This window comes from Mchenga conophoros, linkage group LG1 (genome assembly GCF_057382185.1).
Source record: "Mchenga conophoros isolate Kocher_MC1m ecotype Shallow Benthic linkage group LG1, M_conophoros_male_GT1.1, whole genome shotgun sequence".
NCBI lineage: Eukaryota > Metazoa > Chordata > Actinopteri > Cichliformes > Cichlidae > Mchenga > Mchenga conophoros.
Genome location: NC_140526.1, coordinates 31,928,279 through 31,952,940, shown reverse-complemented (window position 1 = coordinate 31,952,940; position 24,662 = coordinate 31,928,279). Strand labels below are relative to the sequence as shown.

Here is a 24,662-nt window from a genome sequence, read left to right as displayed (position 1 = left end):
CCAACACACACATTTTTGCTTCAACAGGTATATTTACTCCAACAATCTTAGATAAAGTTTGCGTGATTAATTTCCAGTACTGTTGTAATTTTGGACAGCTCCATACACAGTGGAGCAGAGTGCCCTTCTCGTCTAAACATTTACTGCAGCTATCTGGGATGACAGGCGACCAGCGATTCAGTTTGACTGGGGTTATATAAGTTCTCATCAACCACTTATATTGGAGGAGTTTCATCCTTGTATTAATTGATTGTCTTTGGGCTTTTAAACATGCAGTTTCCGAGTCCACCTCGTGTATCTCCTCTTGGATGTCAGCCCTCCATGCGTCCAACTTGTCAGTGGCAGATTCCCCATCATGTGTTAACAGAGCTGTATAAACTGAAGAGATATGACTTCTGCCCACTGGCTTTTTAAGTATGACATTCTCCAATTGTGATAATAGTGGCTCAGATACAATCTGTTTATATTTTGACATAATGAAATGTTTAACTTGTACATATTTTAAAAAATGTTTTTTGGGGATGCTGTATATTTGGCATAGCTGATCAAATGTAAGAAGGTTGCCATGCTTATAAAGATCTGCCACCTTCTGTACACCTTTATCTGCCCAGATTTTGAAACCCCAGTACTCAGTTTTTAAGTTTTGTTTAATTTTAATAGGACTCCGTCATTGTCCACTGTACCCAAGAAGGTGAAATTTTGATGTGCTCCATGATTCATCTTCTTTCCTGTCCTGTTTGTGTTTCTGGGATCTATGGATTTGACTGGACCCTTGAAAATATCAGAAAATGTTTTTTGATGGGGTTTTTTGGAATCAAGAGAAATTTTAATATATGACTAATGCTAACCTAGTCATAATATAATACCAAACCACTTTTGGGTTTCTAATCAAACATTCAGAACAGAATTGTAGTGGGTCAATTTTTCCGAAACGAGTTCTAGTTTGTAATTTAGTTGTGAATTGGGGGATATATTGCCAGCAGTTTCTATCATCAAGGGAAACAACATGGTATTTTTTATGCTTGGCAAGACAACTGACAGGCATCTACATCTGCTGTTGATAAGCGATTGTAGGCGTTTCATTAAGTCACTGTTGAAGTGCACATGTGAGAAATGCCTGCGGGGGCACTAGATAGAGGAGGCTGGTTTGGAGGTGGTACGATGTGACTGACGGGGATGAGACGATAATGACAGTTTTCATTTTGGGTAAACGGCTCTGTGCTTTTGTTCACACAAATTATGAAATTGTGCTTAATGTACCATGAGCACAGTTAAAATCTATACATGAAATTAAAAAAGTAATGAACAAAACAAAAAACAAAAACCCGGGCAACGCATAATAGGTTAAAGTCACGCATTTGTGTCGTAGAAGATTTAGTAGTCGTTCAAGCTCTAAAACAGTAGAGGAAATTTGAAATAAGGGACCACATAGTCTGGAGCTTCTTTAAAAGCTGCACAGAAAGCCTGGATTTAGAGAAAAAAAATACAAGTTTAGTATATTTAACTGTTATGTCCACTTTAACTCTTGCACACTGTGTGCTGTGTTGTGATATTGTTGGAAACTACTGAACAGAGTGACGGACAAATGACTGAAGCATTCAACTTCTCTCAATTTACGTGGCAGTTAACAACCACAAAAACAAAAAACATTACCAAGCTGACTTCAGGATTGCCAGGAACATTAATGCAACATCCACTTTTATATAATTAACAAGTGTTGCATAACATCAAGCTCAATCATTATTGAGTTTATCTGACAGGGAAGTGGGGGCATGTCTAATAAATTAAAAAGCTTGGGAGCCACCGTGTATAGCATTACACTGTTAACAAGACTTGGCATCTAAAGCCATGCTAGCGGCTCTGTGAGGTTGTACCTTGCCATATCAGAGCTTTGAGCTATAAATGCAAACATCATGCAGCGTGTTGACGGGGATGCTGTTTAACAGGATCTTCACCGTCTTTACTTAGCATGCTTAGATGCAAAAATGTGCTCGCAAGTGCGAAAACACAAACTGCAAGCAAGACTGATTAAGCGTTGGGCATGGAACATAAAAGTGATCAGAATTTTTCCTTAAGGAAATCAAGAATGGATGTAGAAAATTTTTATGTATTTGTATGTAAATATTGACATTTCTGCCTGGATCAATGTAGCAGAAAGGCCAACACTGCCATCCCCTAAAGACATGCGGCATACCTAAAAATACATTACAAATAAATCCTTTAAACACTCCCATACAGTACAGCACTGATTGGAACTGATCTACACAGTTACTGAGACACTTTATCATATTAACATATAAACTTGTTATCATATTAAAGATAGGGCCCTATGCAGACAATCTATTTCAAATGTATTTGTGTCAAATTGTGTTTCTAAGAAAGGAAGATGGCTCTAATTTTGACATTTTGGACTGTAAACCCTTCGTTCTGTCAGTAAGTCGTGGGGCTAAAAAATTAGATAAGAGGGTCTGTCACTATACGTCAGTGTCACAGAAGACAGAACCATCTAAACTTATAGATTGTTTGGCTGCTGGCTTGGAAGTAATTGAAGCTAACCCAGATTTCAGCTGCTTTTTCCATCTTCATGCTTTTTGTACTGTACATTGGTTATGTCATTCAAACACAGGTCAGTACTTTTGGACAATTAGTGACTGCTCATTCAGAAATAAAAACCCAAAACAGGGACGATTTTGTTCAGCTGCATTCAGTGAAAGTATTCTTGTTTAGAGTGAAGCAGAGTGTTGTGACATTAATGATATTTCCTGACCACTGCCTCCGTTTCTGTTCTAATTCACCGTGACAGTCTGTCATGGTGTAATGCGACTCGTTGTGTTACACATGTGCTTTCCAAACAGCACCTCACACTCTCAGACCAAGACACAAATAAACACAAAACACCTGAAGCTCGGCTTTTTCACGCAGCAGCCGACACATCTAATGAGAACCACAGAAAACGTTGATGGGACCGCTGGAGTTTGGGCTTCACAGAGCACATTCATAGACAAGTCTGCCTAAATGAACAGCATCAGATAAGCAGATGTGCAAGTTATGTTGGGTTTTTTTTTCTAACGGAAAGTGCTGACAGAGAGCTCAGTGACAGGGTTGAAATGAGCACAGTGTGTATTATGTCCCCGGCGTACATTGTGTTGCACGTACCGTCGATCCTGGCCTGAATATTTATAGTCTATCTGTGTTCATTTGTGTATGTTTATGTGTGTGTGTGTGTGCGCGTGAATCTGAAAGCCAGTGTGGATGTAAGAGCCCTGCAGGGGTGTGAGGCAAGAAGCAGCAAGAGGCAGAAAAAATCCCCGCTGCCTTTGGATTAGTGTCAGCAAACAGGAAGCCAGGCACCGTGCTCCATGTGCCTGTGCACTCTCTTAAAGCCAGTCCCTGTGGCATTATTTAGCTTTTTTTTCTCAAAGTGTCATATTTTTATGTCTAGGGTTTGGATCAAAACCCAGCTAAAGTTTTCTGATATTACCTTTAATGTCTTTTACAATCTTTCTTCACAGACTGTGTATAAAAGATAGATGTCGCCAATGTGATTTCACGTCGCCACTTGGCGGATCTATGAGATTAGTTAGCTGCCTGAATCTTTGGCTGATGTGGAAAGTAGAAATCAAATAATTGACATGTATTTTTGATGTTATGAACTGCAAAGCCAGTCACTTCTGATCATCAAAAGTAGGCATTTGACATTTTCACAGCTGAAAAGCGTCAAACTTGGCTACTCACAGCCTACTTCAGGACTTCTACATGACCTTTTTTCTCAGCTCTGTAGGTCACTACTTGTCTTTGATAGTTAAAGGATAACCAACAAGAATTGCTGTGCATCAGTCTGTTGATGTGGATCATTTGATCAGAGTGGCTTTAAAACTGCCCTTTGCGGCTTTGTACAGTTCTGATTCTGATTATTTAATGTTAAAAAAACAAACAAAACAAGTGTAACTAGGAATTTTAAATCTTGGGACTTTGTGAGATGTCTGGAAATATCACCACTCCATTTTTTCCCACTAAAAAGCAGTGCATACACCGTTTGTGGGTCACATCTGGTCTGTTGGTCTTTGTGAAAACATACAAATGCGCCCGTGACATCAGATAACCTGTGAAATCCTTTGCAAAGGACAAAGTGGTGTCTGTTTCCACCTTATAAACAACTCTGTTTCCTGGACAGCTTCCTTTGAAAAAATGAAACAAGTGACTTGCCTGCGAAGTTCCTGCTGCCGCTTTGATGATAATAGTTGCTCGTGACACCTAGACCGGAATATTTAGATGAAAGTTATAACAAAAACACTTTGGTGTCATAGAGAATATTCTCAAGGGAGCCAGAGCTCAAGCTCAATCTGTCATAATCACACATATATAGTTAAAAAGAAATTAAAAGGTGACGGTTGAGTTGACATTTTTGCACCTGTGGCAGATCCAGAGGAATTTTTTACCTTTATGTCAAAAAAAGAGAGAACTCTTTAATATTTAATCCCTGCCTCTTGATTTTTGCTACATTAATAAGACCAACTAGACCCATGATGCATGAGAACAGATTTATTTGCACAGATTTAACTGCCTGTGTAAAAAAAAACCAAAAACAAGAGTTATGAATGCATTTGTAGCAGGAGGCTGCACGGTTGATGTGCAATCTAGGTAGCAAGTAATGAGAAGGTGTTACGTCTCATTTCCCAACTTGATTCAACAGTAATAGTTCTTGCTGCTGATGTCCTCACCTATTTGCCCTCTTGAGGAATTTATTCCACTCCAAGATAAAGATGATGTTGTTCTGCCCGTGTGAAAAACCTTGCTGCTTTGCACATGCTGGCAGGAAGTCTCAAGCTAAAATAAATGAAACGGCTTCTTGATTCACAGCTGTGCATTAGTTAGTTGTTGCTATCAAAATGTAAGGGCAATAATAGAAGCTTTTTCCCCCCCAGACACTAGTATCTGTAGTCCTTCTCTGGCTGGTAGATCTCTGCAGTCACACCTTTGTCTCTCACGCTCATGTTTTTTTTAAACGAATAGCACTCAGTGCATCGTCTGTGACTGTAGGCGTCAAGACTGCAACCTCTCTCATCATGATAATAAGCGCTCCGTTTTAAGAATAACGAGGTCACGGGACACCGGTCTTGCACATAAAGGATCGTTGGACAGCAGTAGAGAATCTCACTGCGTGTCGGATATCGTGGTCATAGGTGTCATCATTTTTTTCAGTCAGTTTTATCAATCCAGAATCATTGATACTTGGTATTTTTATACTTGTCCTTTCTGTAAATACCTGAAAGAAATACACCGATTGTCAGCCGTGAGTTACTGTCCCTGATTATACTGTAGTAAGAAGGTGCTGGTCAGCTAAAGCTTAAAAGGCAAAAGGAGAGTGTATTAATTGATTTTTTTAAACAAACAACGTATTTTTTGTTCCAAAACAGTAAAATGACTCTTCAAAAACAGGTGAACTAACTGTTGAGTCATTTGGATTATTAGCTCTATCAGTCCCTCCCCTACAGTTTTATTAATATCCTTTCGAGCTTCAGGGCTGTAAAATTGTCTCCCACATAATGCTGTACCTGAGGGCTCTGTTTCTGGCAGTCTCTACTGGGCGCTCTCTACAAACACCATAATGATTTTAAATCCATTCCCAACAGAAAAGCTGCTGCTGGGCTCTTGCATCGTGAATAGGGATGGCTTCTGGGTACGCAGGTGGATTGTCGGATGTGAGCAGATTTGCGGTGGTGCTCTTGGCTTAGCCTTGAGCAACAGTGTCTCAATGTGGCACTAAAAATGGTCCTGCCTCCTATTGGCGAGCTCACAGCTGTGAGGCCAGTTACATGACAATATTCTCCCTAGATCTGTTTTAGTTTAGCAAATAAATAAATGGAATCTCTTGTTCTCATTTATAAAGTGTGGGTATTTTTTTTAACCATTATTTCCCACCACTGAGGTATTTAGTGTTTTCCAGGTATCTCCCCTTTAACATCGGTGGTTTATGTGTAATTCACAAACTGCAGACTGTCTCCTGGGCTGATGATTGTATTACTGAGAACTGTGTAGAATCACCCAGTAAAAGAAAGGTAGTATTATAGGGAATGATGAGACGCAATCAGTTCAGTTTCAATAGCATTTTCAAGCTTCAAAGCAAAGTTACACTCATGTTTGAATGATTTGAATGCATCTTTTATACTTAATGCTGGTATGTAAATAAATCTGAATGTAAATGATTGAGAACAGACGTTTCTATGACTGATTTTTTTTATTGTACTTGTGATACTGTTACACTTTGGGTATAATATAGGTGAGTACTGATGTTTGTTATAAATGCATATATTATACAAATTAATGCAAATGTTTGCACAAACAACACCTAATAACATTAATAATAACCACTCTGCACCTGCTGAGAAGTTGCTTTCCTTCATACATGATACGCTCCAAAGTTCCTTGCACAACAAATGGCTCATTCTAATATTGCACCAACCCATTAAGGGTGAAATGAAACTTAATTTATTGCTATGATATGTGCTCATAAAATATTATTTTTTTTAAACTGTCTTCACACAGTATATCATAATAACGCTTATAAACCTCGGCAGATCACAGCATGGGTCGCCTTGCCTAGTGTGGCAGTGCCGTGGACATCTCTGCTGACATATTCAGTGTGTGTTTCAGTGTTGTAGTAAGTTAGTCATGGTTCTCTTCAGCTTTAGGTTGCTCTACTCGTGCACAAACACACACACACAGCCGCTTTTATTTCAAGAATTGTGACACAGTGGCTTTTTAGTGCCAGAACGCAATACTGTAAATCGCAGACAGTGAATAATATTAATGACATTCACTGATCTCTTCTGAGTTCCCCTCTCAGGACAGTCTGACGCTCAGTATATTGAGTGCTCATGCTGACATTATTGAATCCTATATTTGCCCTCCTACCGTTACAGGTGCAGTGTACTGGAGCGCAAATATACCACAGGAGCCCCCCCAACAAACAAAACCTGGAATGTAAACAAGCACAGGTTTAGCTCCAAAGTCCTAATAAGGGAATTAGATTAAAAACAGTCAGTATGTTTGTTGTAATTGCCTTGTGCCTGCTGCAGCTATGATTGCATACAGAATGCCTTCAACTCCTGGGAGACTTTGTGGAAATCCTCAAATTATTGAGGTGGAGAATTATACAACAGCTGCTCCGTTTAAAGAGGACGCTTGTCTCTAATAGTGTGCATCTTAATAAGCACAAATAGCTGTGGCACAAAACAGTTCTATGAAATGTTTCACCCTACAGGGGGTAGCCAAAATAACAAACACTTCATGAGGAAGGAATTAAAATTTGAGTTTAATCAACATTAAAAACAGCTACAGAGGAGCTTTTGGTTTTTTTAATGCGGCGTATGTCCGTCATCACGCCGCTATAGGTTTCTGTCGGGCATGTGATCACAGTTTCTCTTTCGTAATTGGAGTTTACCTGTTTTTGGCATACACCTCTGTTATTTGTCTGATTTTAGACTAATTAAATACAATTTTTTTCCTGTTTTTTTTTTTTTTACTAAATGTACAATTTTGACAACCAAGCTGCTGCTTTGCGTTTATAACCTGGTATGACACTGACATCAGCTCTACTTTGGAGCAGCTGTTGTTATACTTGAGCAGAAACCAAAGATGACTGTTGATTGATGAAAAAACAGGAGCTGTCGCTGCCCTATCCCTACTGGAAACCCCCACACTAGTGATGCGCGAATGTTTACTGCTGTACATCAAATGGTCCAAGGAAGAAACTGAAGCAACTTACACCAGATTCTGATATTAAAATAAAAATGTTATATTTCATTTTACTTGTTTTTTCTCAATAAGAGATGCTTTCCCTTTATTTCAGAATATCTAATACAGTGCACTACATTGAACTACATGGAGCTGAGTGTAATGGGCAACAACAACAAAATAAAACTAGTATTAGTGGCATAATGTAAAAAAAACTTAGTAAAACACTACATTTTGGGTAATTATTCATTGCAATAAAAAGCATAAAATTAAATTAATGAGATGTAAGTGTTATTAATATTATTTATATATATGTATTATTGAAATTATTATTATTTTAGTGGTTGTGTAACACTCACACTATATGTATTTTTATCAATGAGTATGTCTACATTTTTATTTAAAAAATCAACATACCAGGTGTGGTCTTATTTAAGCTTTCCTGTATAAAATTCTGCATTTAAGAAAAATAATATAACACACACATATGTATGTATATATATATATATATATATATATATATATATATATATATATATATATATATATATATATATATATATATATACACACACACACACGCACGCACACACACACATATAATATATATATATATATATATATACACACACACACACACAGACAAGAAGAGAAGAGAGAGTAATATAATAAAAGGAAATCAGTTTTATCTGTTGGATGAAGACAGACCTTTTTGTTGAGACAACCAAGAATATCCATCCATCCATCAGGGGTCAGGTCGCGGGGGCATCAGCCTAAGCAGAGAAGCCCAAACCTCTCTCTCCTTACCCTAGCAAGGCGTTCTCAGGCCAGCCGAGAGATATAATCTCTCCGGCGTGTCCTGGATCTTCCCCGGGGCCTCCTCCCGGCGAGACATTTCCATACCTCACCCAGGAGGCACCCAGGAGCAATAACACTATCTACAGCTTTCACAAGTTGCATACTTTTAAAATGCTTAGCCTAAACCTTGACATTTGGACATACACGCAGACATGCACAAGTGTTATGATTGGCCACAGTTTTGCTGATGAAAGGCTTGATTTTTCATCTTCTCAGCGTACATAACCTTTGCCCTGTTTGAGCGAGCCCTGCCTGTTTTGCTAGCAGCAGGAATTGACGAGGTAACGTTTACAGTATGTAACTGAAAGTCAGAGGCGAGTCATGCGCTTGTGTGGATGGGACTTATCTGTGCGTCTCCTTCTCCAGCAGGATGATGTTATCAAAAGTTGTACACCCAAACAACAATGGGTGTGTCTAGTGCTGTGACATTAGGGCTTCCCCGGTTTGATGGGACGGTGCAGCATTAAAAAAACAAAAAACAAAACCACTGGTTATTTCACTCAGTGTAAATAAACTGTATCAGTTCAATAAATCAGAACCCCCTGTCATTGGATGAATATGATACTGGCAGACAGAGTAAACTGTTTTAAGTGCTTAAGCTACTGAAGGATAAATGAACGTAAGCATGTTAAGGGGTGTATAACAAATGGTTTATTTATGTAACTAAACCCCCATGTGGTCTTATACAAAGCTCAGACGTATCCCCTGCCAAAGTGCTTCAGAAGGAGCTGCTGCTTAATGACCCTGATGTTTATCTGTAGTGAGTGCATCTTGCCCAACTTTTGGGTGGGAAAGGAAAATATGCACAATATCAGCTTGGTGTTTGGGCAAATTGCTCCATCTTGAGGGTGCCGTTTCGTCAAGCATGATTATAGATTTCCTGTTTCTCTCTTTGTTGCAGCGCTGCCAGTTACAGGGAGAGGGAGTATCCCTGCACCCCGCCCGCATCTCTGGAAATCACAGAGAACAAGCAAAACGTTGTGACAGGTCATCTTGAGCACAAGCGGACACTGAAAAGCAACAACCGGATGACACTTGGCGTTTGGACAATTGGAGGAGAGAGCTGCTGTATGGTATCAGTAAACAAACCCTCGAAGGCTGAGACTGGAGTTAGCGTGTGAGTGAGTCGCGGCCCAAAATGATTGCCTTAATTACTACACATGTAAAGATGTATGAAGTGAAGATAACTAAGAAGACTTGTTCAAAAATACAGATGTTTTATTTACATGTGAAAAAAGTGTCTTGTAAGGAACAGATGTGAATATTTTAATATGATAGAGATAATGTTTGGTCGTAACGTCGACATGTTTTAGTTGGGTCGGCTTCGTAGGTGTCATAGGTTACTAAATGGTGAGTTTGCTCTGCTTCTGTGCGGCCAGCAGTATGACTTTTTAAAAAAAAAAAAGAAATCTCGTTTCATATTGTCAACCACACAAGGCTGGCCTGAGTTGCTCGCTTATCTGTTGGCAAAAAAAAAATTAAATAACGATCTACGACACATTGTGTCATAACACATGGAAATCCTCGTCCGGAAAGTGTATAGGGTTGGGAGAGAAATACGAGACATATATTGACTGGCTCAATGCAACACACTGAAATACATCAGAAGATTATCCTCTTACATTAAGATCCACTTACACTAAAGCAAAGATGTCAGGCACATAAACACCCATCATAAATATCAGCCACACTCACTTTCTATCACAGCAGACGAAACTCGCCGGGCTCTCACTGCTCGAGAATCATTGACGTAAAGACGAAATACCTTACGTTTCTTTTCTCCGATGCAAATTTAGAGCTGACCAGCTGCTTTGTTGATATGTTTTCACTTTGAATTTACCTGTATGCAAAAGTAACATGGACGTGTGTTCTATATTTTTTTAAACCTAGCCTTGATAATTACATTAACCAAAGGTGAAACCCTGAATTTACTGTATGTTGTGGACTTCTGGAAAATGTTGTGACATAGATGCACACTGAATAGGAAAAAAAATGTAAATACCAGACGTTTCTACTTGTGTGTCCTAAGATGTGTTTCGCAGATAGAGTAATTTGAGACTTTTCACTTTCTTTGACTGTTATGACCATCCACCATAATCCTCTGTGTTCAGTTTGTCCGTTTCACTTTCTTCATATTGTTGCGAATGCTGCTCCAACATTCTTCAGTGTACTTCTTTATTTCATTTGTTCCTTTTTCTTCTTTTGTCTTTTTAACAAAACTCCCATTGAAAATCCACTTACCTATTTATTTGGCATATTGAGACATGAGGTTACTGATGTCATTTGTGCAGCTTTGTGAGAGGGGCGCTGGCATTTGTTACCGCTCTTAGATCTGCAAAGTTGCCTGTGAATACAAGGATTAGAAATGTCCACTGACATGCCAGTAGTAGTAAATCATATCACATACATACATATATAAATATATTTTAATGAAGACATTGTTTTCCTTTAAAAAGCACCCTTTACATACACTATTTGCTTTAATGGCACATGAAAGCTTGTGTCCTTCATCTTATCTTCCAAGTTCTCATGTGTGCTCTTTTTCTGAAAATTCATATCTGTAATTACCTCAATATAGTGACCCTTACGAAAGATGTTTACTGAATGTTAAAAAATTTCCTTGGTGTCAAATTCTTTTCTTCTTCTTTTTTTTTTTTAAATCACCCTATAGCCACAATATTTTAAAAACAGATGTCAGTGGTTTATTTGGGGTACTCTTTATAGAAAAGATGTGGGGGTTTTTTCGTCAGTTTACTTTATCATTGTGAGGAGGGATACCAGCAGTTTAACCAAGAACACCAGTGCACAGTAGCAGAGGTTAGGGACTGTCACTTTAAAAAGTTGCATAACAACAAATGTGTGAAAGAAAGGAGGGGAAAAAGGTGATCCAAAAGGAGCAATCACACATCCAATTGTAGCTAAGGATGCACACACACACATATGTGATGCAGCATGTGACAGCAAACTGGTTTCATTTATCTACCTTTTATGATGAGATTGTAATTTGAAGATGTCAGACTGTGCGTTGGAGTTATTGCAATATAGTAAGAATGAAAATTAATAGTCAGTTGTAGCACATTTGTTAACTTCTGATAAAATCTGTGCTAGCATCATGCGAAACCATTGATCACTGTAGGCTAACGATGTGAAAGTCACACCCTTGGGCGTTGTGTCTGCGCTGAGCAGGGGGTTTCGCGTCATGGCTAAAACGTTGGCTGGACGAGGTGTTTATTTGCAGTTTATGCATCACAAACTGTTAAACTGTATTTTGGGGGCATAGCTTTAAGAAGCATTTGCAAGCAGTGACGCTACAATAAATATTTGAAATATTCGTGAAGTCCAGTTGTTCTTGATTGCGTCGTTGCTGGGATTCATGGTCCGTATCTTTGACCGGCTTTTTGCATGCTGCATCACATATACGTCCAATGTTAGTGTGTGCCGATTGTTATTGTCGACTCATATTGACAGAAACATGATTTTCTGTGATGTAAATTGGTTATTTTTTGCATTTGAAGCTGAACATTAGCTTACGGGGTGTTCAGATATCTGAGACGCAGCTATCCCAGATACTATCGCACCAACTGCCAGTGATGACCAGAAGCTGTGTGACACTGATATATTTATGAGGGACAAATTAATTAGCTACAGCTTGGTGTTACCACAAAAGCCAAAGAGTAATATTCCCACAGGTTAGTAGACAGAAAAAGAACATGATCAGCCTGCCAATTGATCCCGCAGGCCACCGCATTCAATCAAGCAGAGCAAATAAGCACCAAAGGAGGCTGGAGGAAATCTGGGCACTCTGTAACCCATTTCCTCAATCTATGAATTAAAATAATTTATTTGGTTAGACTTGACAATTGTGTCGAGCTGCACTGATGCACAGCACTGAGTTATATATGCTCTAAACTAAATACTCAGAAGGAAACCAAGAAAAATGTCACATACAAAGACAGAAGATTACCAAGGCGGAATTTCAGCCTTTGAAGCAGAAAATCATGGACGTGTACACTAAACAGAAAGGTCCTCAGATTATCCAGCCTCATCATCCAGGTCCTGTCGTGAGCAAACTTTGCACTGCTAGGCATTCCTAAGGACGCTAAAGTGACCTGCGGTAATAACTGCAGTGATAATTTGTTGTGATTCAGCGCGGCAAATGAGCAGATTTTACAAAGCTGCTGGGGAGGTTACCAACAGTTTGTGTGGGGACATTAGATAACACACAGGACGAGGTGAGAGGAGAACATTTTAATTACAATTGCCTTGGAGCTAGAAAACTCACCAACGCTACATGTAAAACATTTCTGAATGCCAGAGAGAGTAGCTCACACAACTGCTGACCAGAGTCGCTCAGATCAGTTTTGAACTCAACACATCAAAGAAAAGAACTAGACTCAAACAAAAGAAAACAATTGTTGGGACTGAGTTTTAGATTAATAAGACCTCTTACGTAAGCGCCCACATTGTGAGAAAGTGCTTTTCTGTCGAAGCTCACGTATTTCTGAGGCCTAAACACCTGCGAGACTCTTCCGTCTCTGTGCAACCGAGCAAGATTAAGTTTTAAGATGAATGCCTCCTTTAGTCAATAACAAAGGATTTACTCACTGAAAGAAATCACCGATTGGTTTCTAAAGCCAAGACAAACAAGACGGTTCAGATTTAGCTGAGAAAAAAGTTTCTTATGGTTTTTCAGCGTTGATCCAAAACAGTCGAAATTACATCCTCATGTTCAGCCAGCCTTTGAATTTAGTCCAGGTTTCAGTTTCTTCGTACATTTGGGCTCCACAATGACAGAGCATTTCACAGAGCATCACAGTTATTAAAAACCAACCCGAAAACCAAGACCCTGCTCAGTGAAACAAAAATGTCAGTTTTGCCTTTAAGACTGAATTTACTCTTCATACACTGAATTTGATTCAAATTTAAAACCCTCTTTTTGTCTCCAGATATCTTGAAAGGACAAACCGACTGAGCCTGATATCTTCACATTGCACCCGGAAAGCACTGCAGATGCTTCCATGCGGCTCGGTTTGGATATTACATCCCGCCGACACATACTGTACATAAATAAAAGCGCTGCATTATTATGAGGATAAAAGCCCGAGTGTTTATTGTAATATCCACAGCATTAGATAACAGCAGAAACTCGTTTTATGTCTTAATCTCCTTATAAACAAGGTGCCCTGTGAGGAGCGCTGCAGAACTGTTGAGCGGTGACGCAGTTTGCTTTTGCTGTGAAGTGTTTTCGTGCTGCAAATTCAATGAACGCAGTGTTTACCTGTCCGCATCCATATATTTAGAAACCGGTCTGAGATATGAGACAAATAAAACAAAAAAAGCTTTGCATAATTTGTTTGTGTCTGTTGGAAATACAGCTAATGTAAGCACAAAGGTCAGATTACTGGGTTTACAGCGAGGATGACCACATGACCACGAGTATTACGTTGGAATTGGAAGCACTTTTAGTAGTTAATACAGAAGCAACTATAACTGGTCATACATGTAACTCTACCACAAACCAGTGATATCCTTGCTGCGTTTCTCTAGACAGAGATTACAGGGCTCAACCATCTTTCATCAAAGTACGAGACATATGACTTTTTTTTATTAAGTGTGGACTTATCTCTTCGGTTGTTGATGGAAAACAGGTTCTAGCTTATCCAAATTCAGGCCATGATGCTTTTATCATATCCCAAAATGTCAGACTGAGAATCTGAGTTCTTCTGGATTCTGAGGGAATTGCACCAGTTAACAAATGACGAATGACTAAATAGTTGCAGCCCTAATGGAAAACAAGACAATTTTTTTGGAACATTGTGTAATTCCCCCCCTCGCTCTGTGATAAATGCTCTGTGTGTCATGTCTCAGTAAAACGCATTCGAACGCGTGAAATTAGACAAAACACAAGCAAACAAACTAAACGTTTCCATCAATTCCGCAACACGTTTGCAACATTTAGACAAAACCAAAAATGGGAAAATTGCCGTCATCGACAGGTCCGGCAGTAAATGTGCTGCAAATGCAGAAAACGCACTCTGATGCAAAGCGCCCGCTTCTTTATTCGGCCGTTGTCTATATTCCCAGCACGTTCTGTCCAGTTGCACGTGCGCACTGAATGTGGTGAAGATGATTGCTTCGTTTAATTGTGTTTCGTCTATTTGCATGTTTTGGTTAATTACAGAGCGTTAGCTTCTCTGGGCCTGCCGTAATCCTCGCATCCAAAGTATGATTCAAAAGCCCGCAGACGGTCATAAAGATGAAACGTGCTGTTTTTCGGGACGCGCCGAGCACAGAAAGATAATTAGTATGTGTCCTTTTACCTACAGTATGCAGACCAATTACTGTAGCCAATAATTTTGTCATGAACAGACTGCATGTGGGGCACTGCACAATTCCCCCCCAAAGCAAACCTTCACATTTACAGGCCAAGAAACAGTGAGCATGTGGGAGTATCACTTTCAAGCAAACGGGCATTCTTTATGCACAACATTTCTAATTTAGCACTTTGCAATTAGGTCAGAAACTCTTAACCTGTGAAACCGACGTGACAGTTGTTTCTGATCATTACTCCAGGAGAGAATTTGACAGGACAGAGGTTCAAAACCAGGATAATCAGGCGTCTATGCAAGCTGGTGCAGATTGGTCAGCTACAAGTAACGGCGGTCACAATCCAGCATATCTACTATTAGTCTCGATGATTCTCACGATCGCCTCACTCGCAGTGGAAACGCCGTCTACGTGCAGCCACGAGAGGTGTTTCTACATGCTTGCTGCTCTGCTGCTGCAGTGTGATGATGACAATGATGGCGATTCTGTTTTTTGTTTAGGGGGTTGAGTTTACAAAGGAGGGATAATCATCATTGATCAGTGCAGAGAAACTGGCAGTAGTTATTCATGAATATGTAAAATATTTCTACAGTTCAGGTGTTGAGAAATATCCATGTGAGTTTTGGCCAGCCTTGCTTTTATTCTGCATGATGCTTTGTTTTGAGAAATATGCATCCTAATCCAAGGTATGTTTGTATTCCTTTCCTGAGGGTGCGCCTCTCTTTCTCCTTCACTCTCTCTCTCTGTATCTTTGGAGCTTGTCACTTTCTGACCTTAATTGTCCTGTTTTGTTTTCCTCTTTGTTTTATTTATGATTTTTTTTTTTTTGATTAGTTTTTTTGGGGGTAAGCCTTCCAAATTCTGGATTTTCTACATTCATAACATTTTGTAGACAGCAATATGAGATGTGATTGAAATGGAATATGTGCAATGTTGATTAAAGAAAAATATAATATATTCAATAAAAATCCAGAAAACAGAAGTATGCTGCTCATCATTTTGCTGTCATAGACAAACCTCATCTGAAGGCGGGTCTACAGTAATCTTAGAAATCCTGCATGTTTGCTTGCAGGCTGACGCGTTTTCTTGCCTCTATAAATACTCAGTATGAATAGCTACTCTAGTCTAATCTTTAATCTTCATTACTTACAAATATAACAAGGCGTATTTCAGTCTTCTATCCTATACATTTTGGTGCACCCATAGAGCAGATGTACAAGCCTGTAACTGATGGCATGGATGGTGATGGACTTGATCTTCCTCAAAAGTACTTTAACCAGGACAGTGTGAAGAGAATCAGATTGGGGCCTTGTGAGTGTTTGCCCTTTCTCACACAGCAGGAGATGGTCTGTGAGTGCAAGTAATACTTTTTCTTTCTTTTTCTTTTGATTCAGCTTGGATGCAGGAGGCAGCACCTAATGCCCAGACAATTACCCGCTCTATGGGCTCAATCAGACATTATAGGACTTTGTACCAGGGAGCTGGCAGGTTAAGGACCATTTAATGTCCGTTCCAACTGACTCAGGCATTTGCGTCCTCGCAAGCAGCTGAGTGAATTTGAGGACTGCGGTGGATGTGCGATACAGCTACAGTTTTCTTATGCTGTGTGATTATGGAGAGAAATATGCCTCAAAAGCAAATGCGTACGATATAATCCAGAAGTGCTAAGATTTGCACAAAACTGGGCCATCTGGGCGTCAGCGCACAGGTGACAGAACAGCATAATTGTGTATCACTGTCGATCCTCTGGAGGGAATATATGCTAACTAATCTCTGTATATTTTGGGAAAAGAAGTGCAATATTATAACAATATTACCATTCTCTGATAATAGCAGGCTAATGTTAATGTTAAGCCTAATGACAAATGGGTGTAATAACAGTTTATTTAACCTATATATTAACCTTCAGGCTACAGTTTAATGCTTTTAATTATTAAATCTGTATTTCCTAGTAGAGGGGTGTTGAGCTGTTCTATCTATTATATGACGAAATGCCTGCTTTTAAAGCCCAGGTGTTCCACTTTTACACGTGAACGCAGCTCACATTTGTGGATCTGGAAGCTGGCAGCATGAAATTTGTCTTAAAACTCCACGTGGGCATGCAATGGGATCTGTGCGTATCAGGTAATCGGTACACATGCATTTAAGACTTTGTACGTGAGCAACAGGGATGGTGTGGGTACTTTTTCGAGCTTTGTAGATGTCATTGTCTTCCCATATGTGATTCTAAGTGAGCCAGATGGACTGAAGTGAAGTGGGCTCATTTTTTTGTGGTTAGGTAGCATTTCTTCAGCACCGCAGCAAAAAGCAGCGAGATTACAACACTGCAAGACATGAATATTAAACACTTAGAAACAGAAACCATTTACGTCAAACTTTAAACTATCCTGTCATTATGGGGGTTCTTTTGTTGTTGTTTTTTTAACTACACATTGTCATGCAATCGCCTACTTTGGCTAATCTGCTAACATCAGCACATCTCCCTCCCTGCCTGTTTTCTCACAGTGTTTTGTTTGCTGTTGGCTGAACTGCTGGGACATGTGTGCGCACATCACTCGTGCGGCTCAGTCAGAATCAGCTCTGTCAGCAGGGGCCGGGTATCACAGTGACAGAACATTTTCACCCACAGTGGCCGTTTACGGTGGTTGCTTTTGAAACTGGATGCCCGAGCCATTCGTGTTCAACGCTGCTTAAATATTTCAAATGGCTCCGTTGTGGTGCAATTACTAGACTCTTGGACAAACACCAGTTCATCCATCAAGCTGCTGATGGACGTGCTGCGGGCGGGTACGTGCTCGGCCTCCTCGCAGTGGTTGCGCTGGGATGGAAACTATTCGTTTCCAGTGCCTGTCAGGGGAAAATTTAACAAATGCTTGACATTATTTTGAATTTTTTTAATGCCCTACAAATGTTTGAGGAGCTAAGAGAGTTTGTCATTTGTTGTGGATGACAGCGACCCTGAAAGGTGGATGTATGACTGTGGGTTCAGCTCAAAGAGAGGAAAATTAGACCAGAGTCGAGGATATATATAGTAGCTCACCCTTTACAGCTGTTCCCGAAAAAACGAGACAAGGTCTACAGGAGGGTGCCTGCACACACACACACACACACACACACACACACACACACACACACACACACACACACACACACACACACACACAATGCAACTAACAAACATCCAGACCAACTCGTTCAGATGGCTGCCTCCTTGCTGTGAGTGAACCTGAAGAAGCGGTGATGCAGAATGTTTTATCCACTGTGTTTGCTCACTTTTTCTTTCTTGAACAAAGAGCTTGCAAAGGAAGCTCACTGCTGCACAGTTATACAGTTGGTTCCATTCATTTTATTTGCGTAGCACTCATAGCACAATAGAAGTTATCTCAAGGTGTAAGGTAAAGACAGAAAACAATCAATCCACTTTGTGCAAGTACTTGGCAGCAGTCGGGAGAAAAGGAAAAAAAAAACTCCCTTGAACTGGGAGAAAACCTCCAGCAGAACGAGGCTCAGTGAGGGGCAGCCATCTGCCACAGCCAGCTGAGGAATGAGGGGGGAAAGAGATGAGAGAAAAGAAGAGCAAAGAGAGCCCACAAACAGGACGAAGCACAAACTGTGGGGGAGAGAAGACTCAAAGTTACGACTGTATGTCGTAACTTTGAGTCATTTATAGCAGCATATAAATGCACGGGAGGTGAAACCCATGAGAGCAGAGGAGAAATACTCTGTGCATCATGGGAGATACCCCTACCTCCACCTGCCCGAGCAGGATAAATAAAGGGATGGTTCAGGGTCACCAGCTTCAGTGGTAACTTTAAGCTCGATAGGAAAATCAATGCTTAAAGCCTCATTTTGAACTCAATGAGGGTGTCTATCACCAGAGTCAAAACTGGGAGCTGGATCCACATGAAAAAGGCTCCCATTCTACCTTCTAAAACTTTGGCAACAACAAGTTAGCTTTTGGATAATGTGGTGCTGTGAGGTCTTTAAGGTATGCCTAAGTTTATAAAGAGTAACAAACAGGACTTTGAATTCAGTCCTAGATGTAGCATGATAGATCCCAGATGAGGCTATCACAGTCACATTTATATAAAAGGTGTATCCAAAAGAATTACCCGATTTAAAAAGGCAATTTTTAAAGCAATGTGCACAGGAGCTTGTAGTAAATTCTAAAATACATTGCATGTCCTTATATATATATATACAGTATCTATCTATATATCTATATATGTATCTATATATATATATCTATATATATCTATATCTATATATATATATATATCTATATATATATATATATATATATATATTAGGGGTGCAACGATATTCGTATCGATATTGAACCGTTCGATACAGTGCTTTCGGTTCAGTACGCATATGTATCGAACAATACAACATTTGTAATTTATTTTATCAATTTTCCTTCTGACGATGCTGTCTGTGTTGAGCGCTCAGTGAATCTGTGTTCGACTACTCCGCCTAGGCTGCACTGTCGAGCGCAGATCCACTGAGCGCTCAACACAGACAGCATAGTCAGAAGGAAGAGCGCAGGGCAAGCTAGCGAGACAGAAGTTAAGCTCTCCTTGCAACAGGCATTGAACCTCATTCAGATCTGGCGTTTGGAATTATTTTGGTTTTCATGTGACGTATGACCCTGAAGGTAAGCGAGTCATGGACTAAAGTAAAACAGTATGTTGGATGTGCCATGCAATGCTCAATTACATGGGTGGGAACTAGTGTGTTAGCGCAGTTAGCTCGTTAACGTGTTGGCCGTCTAGCCCCATGCACGGAGCGATCGGCGGTAGCTCGTTAACGGAGATTTGCCGTGTTGTGGCGTTAAGGTCATTTCAACGAGATTAACCTGAAAGCACTAGTGGGAACACAACGAATATGACTGCACATTTACGCCGACATCATCCTAGTGCAAAGACCAAAACAACAAGCATGCTACTAACTTTAGCCGAGTCATTTAGACAGCTGTTAGCACATGATTCTCCTTATGCTGCTGAGAATATAGCCCAGAAGAAGCGGATAGTATAGCTTTTATTTTGGAAAGAGCCATTTCTCTGTAATAAACTCTCTTTTCCAAAGATGAGTGATTCCTCAATCAGATACAGGGCTTGCAATATCGCTAGCCCGACGTCCCGGAGCTAGCGATTTTTTTCAGTCGGGCTACCAAAATCTATCTCTTCCCTGCCCGTCGGGCTATTGTAGGAAGGAAAAATATATGTCAATGCTTTTGCATTCTTTCAGAAATGTAGCTGGGTAATTATGTCATTGGCATCGGTGAGCCACTGTCAATATGTGACATATTGAAGTCGCGTTTGAATTTGCGCTTGTTTTTTTGCTTTCACTTTGCAATCGTGCGAACTGTGTATAGAGAGCGACAGCACTGATCTGTGAGTGATGATAATTTGTGCACCAATTCCTCTGACATCGTCTTATTAATCGTTAGCTTACTATGCAAACATGACAAGTGAAATCTCCCGCAGCAAGCTTAAACATGTGAGAGGTTGATCGCGCAGAGAATCGCTGAGCTTATGTGAGTGCGTGTGTAAAAGCATTTCAGTTCTGCTGAGCCAAATAAGACAGGTCGGGGTGAAGAAGTGACAGCCAAAGAAAAGCTTACCACAAAACGGAGAAGTTATGACAAATCAGACTATAAGGCAAAAAGAAAGTGCAGCTTTATGGTTTCATGGACAAAAGAATTTCTGTGGCTGCAATATGACGAGCTAAATAACCAGGGCTGCACATAAGTGGTCCGCAGGTGCGCATTCGCTGTCAAAATAAAAAACACGCACAAGGGTTAGGGTTAAATTTAAAAACTGTACTTTTGAGTTAAAATATATAATTTATAATTTTAATAATTTTATATAATTTTAATAAATGAGAAATTAAAAATGCATGAACATTTTTTTGTATCGAAAAAATATCGAACCGTGACACCAAAGTATCGAACCGAACCGAACCGTGAATTTTGTGTATCGTTGCACCCCTAATATATATATATATATATATATATATATATATATATATATATATATATATATATATATATAGCACTCGGAGCACTAGGTGCGGTGACTCCCAAGCTAGGCGAGTGGCTCCAGCAGATCCCGGGAATAACATCGGAGATCTCTGTCCAGAAGAGCGCAGTCCTGGGAACAGCTAAGATACTGCGCAGGACCCTCAAGCTCCCAGGCCTCTGGTAGAGGACCCGAGCTTGAAGGATAAACCCCCCGCAGGGGCGTGCTGGGTGTTTTTATATATATATATATATATATATATATATATATATATATTAGTGCTGTCAAAATTATCGCGTTAATTGTTAAGATCAACGCGAAATGTTTAATGCATTAAAAAAATTTAACGCTGATTTTGTTTTTTTATTAATTTCCTGTAATCTAAGACCTTTAAATTCATGAGCACCTCTGGAGGAGGGGGCAACAGTGTGCTATGCTGGCGTTTGGCCTGACAGAAATGATTAGAAGAAGAAGAAGAAGTGACACCATGCTACTATCTAGCTAACACTAGCTAACACACGCAAGCATGGACGAGGGCGGACTTTTGGGTGGAAAGTTTCTCTTTAAGAAGTTGCCTGATGGCTTGTTGGACAAAACGAGAGTAAGATGCACAATTTGCAATGCTGAATTCAAGTACCACAGAAGCAGTTCATCACTGGCGTATCACCTGAGAGCAAAACACCCAACTGAATCCAACTCTACGGGACCTCGCCAGTCTACGCTTCAGGAGTATGGTGCTTGTGGACGAATAACAAAAAATGTGAGAGAAAAGGTAACCAATTCCTTGGTTGTTTGGATAGCTAAAAACTGCCGACCAGTTAGCATAGTAGAAGATGATGGACTGAGAGAAGTCATTCGTGCTGCATCAGGAGATGAGTGTTACAATCTGCCCTCGAGAGGAACCATTGTGTCGAGACTGCACACTTTGTATGGGGACCAGAGGGCTCAGCAGTCCAGCAAGCTTGTGCAAGTAAGGAATGTCGCTCTCACCGGAGACCACTGGACTTCGGTGAACAACGATAATTACTTAAAATATAAAGAATAAAAAAATGTAATTGGAGCCAGGCTATTAATAAAGTAATTGAGATTAATCGCAATTAATAACAGAAAATTGTGAGATTAGTTAGTTAATTTTTTTTAATCTATTGACAGCACTAATATATATATATAGATATAGATATATATATCTATATATCTATATATATATATAGATATCTATATCTATATATATATATATATATATGTATACCACACACACACACATCAGTATATTTGTGTTACACAGCAGAAGCCTCCTGAACACAACTTGCAGAGTCAGAGTGGTGGCACAGCACTGTTTGGGCTTCACGCTCGACACGTCTCTCTTCCAGGAGAACCCATCTCTCAGAGCCGTAAGACGACACCTGACAGGGAACAATATATCAGCACATGGCAGAAGGTTGCTCTCATATGATCATGCCAGCGAATTTGGCGTTCACAATTTCCCCTCAGCACAGAAACCCAATACCACCTGCCTGCCTCATGCTTGTGGCCCCTGAAACCCAATCACCCAAATGGTACCTGCTTGCTCCTTTACAAACGCCGCTGCCGTCACCGTAGCTGAGGACGGAAAAGTTGTCAGCAACAATTGTTCTTGCTGCTATGGACAAACTGTTCTTTTACATCCAGAAAATGCCAGTCGGCCTTCTGCCAGACAAATACAGCGTGACTCAGGCCAGTGACCTCCCCAGGGGAACATTTACCAGCTTCTGCACTTAGATCCAGTGGCATTGACCTTGCACTTACTCCCCTGGCATAGTCCTTTCACTCTCAATTTATTAAATTTGGCATTCAATGACAATGTTCAATGTTGTCAGGGATAAATGTTGCATTTTACAGCGTTTCTGTATTTAGTTGTGCGTGACAGAGGTACATTTTTTGAGGCAAATAGTCTAAGAACAAGAAATAGATACAGAAAGATCTAGACAGATGTATGTGTCCGTGAGCCTATAGATTAATATAAAGTCCACAAATGCAGACATCCTGACTAACTACGGTGTAACCAATTTTCAGGGAGTTTGGGAGGAAAAACAGAGGTGGAAGACAGGCGAGCGGTGCAACCCCACTCAACCAACACACATCAAACCATCAGCGATTTCCATTGGATTTATCTCACAGCCCAACAGCTGCTTTGAAGTCGAGATGCTTAAGCAGCTTGTTAGGTTTCACGTCATTCGGCATACAAAGTGAGAGGAAAACACAGTTCAGGTTGTCAGGAGCAGTGTGGTTAATCTGCTTTACGTGTAAAGTCAATCCAAACGTGTTTCACAGCTCAAGGCGCTAAAATAAAGGGGACACTGTCTGGTTTCTCTTTATCCAGCATTTTAAAATGTAAAAGTTTATGAAAGTCAAAGGTCAAAGGCCCAGTGCTGCTCTGGGATCTGTGCTCAGTAGGACTGTCCTCTCACAGCATGTTAGAGTATCCTCTCTGCTGTCTCCAAGCCCGAGGAGAGTCTATTTCTATGTGGAGACAACAACAACAAAATGTTTTCTCTACTCATGTGGTGGAAGAGGTCAAAACAGGTGACTGGGACTGTATTTTTCACTGGAGGCCAGGCGGATCTCCTGAGTGGACCTGACCCGGTCGCACAGCCGGGTCGACACTAAGTGCCTCGTCGCTTCACCGTGTTTGTTAGCTCAATTCATTCTGCTTCAGGTTGCACAGGCTCCGCTGTAGTTTGCGCCCAAAACGATCGTGCCTGAAAAGCGAGAAGAAACGAGGCAGTGATGTCGCTGACATCTGAATTAGTCACGTGACCGGTCTCGCTCCGCTCGTCTGCAGGAGATCAATTGAAGTGTATTCCCCAAACTCTGGAGATGCTGGGAGCAGAGAAGTGGGTAGCAACTCCGGGGGAGAGAGAGGAAGAGAGGGGAGGATGGTTGCAGTGTTGAAAAGCACTCGGGTTAAATGTGTGTGTGAGAGAAGAGAAATTTCTGTTTGTTGTCATGGTAACAGGCAGTGTGGTCTGTAGCGAAAACATATCCCTAGCATAGAGGCTTGATCAGGATCCAGCGGCTCCTCGCTAAACAGCTCCCCTCCACCATTTTGAACGTGGGAACGCTGATCGTGTTGCAAATGCTTAATGATCCGTGATGCTCTGAATCATATGAAATGCACAGATCAGCCGAGCCGAAGGGAAACGGGGACAGTTTCATATGTGAAACTCAGCTGTAGTACTATCAGGGTCGATGCAGGCTTCATAAACGGGAGGTAAGTCACTGAATTGTTGAGGGGAGCGTGAGGAAGGCGTTTCCTTTTGTGCTGTGTGGGATTTCAATGCAACCATGCACGAAGGTGAGAGGACAAAAAATGTCAACAACAGTAACATTTACTGAAGGGTTGGTATCGAACTGTGACAAATCCCAAGTGCCTTGAAGAGTTAAGTATGATTATGGTGTTTGGTGGTAACATTTATAAATATTTGTACAAAAATGCCATCACTGGCAGTGTAACCTAAAAATATAACATTAAAACTACATACTTTGATTTCAACTCTAGAAATCTTTCTTAGGCCATTCAACAACTGACAGTGAATTTTAAAATATTCTTTAGGACTTTGGCAGTTCTAAGGACTGGCTGCTTGAGACCTGTTGGATCTGGATTCCTTAGAATTCAGACTTCCCCATGATGGATGGCAAACCTCTCCAGGGTGTATCCCACATTGCACCCTGTGACAG

At 40.4% G+C, this 24,662-nt stretch overlaps 1 protein-coding gene across 1 annotated transcript in view; it reads left to right on the top strand.

Moving 5' to 3' along the window:
• kcna4 (potassium voltage-gated channel, shaker-related subfamily, member 4) overlaps positions 1-15,904 on the top strand; it is a 55,152-nt gene extending 39,248 nt beyond the window's left edge. Inside the window, exon 3 of the mRNA XM_085275408.1 lies at positions 9,497-15,904. The gene's annotated coding sequence lies outside the window, so the exon portion shown is untranslated. The remainder of the gene's footprint in view (positions 1-9,496) is intronic.
• The last annotated feature ends 8,758 nt before the right edge of the window (positions 15,905-24,662 follow it).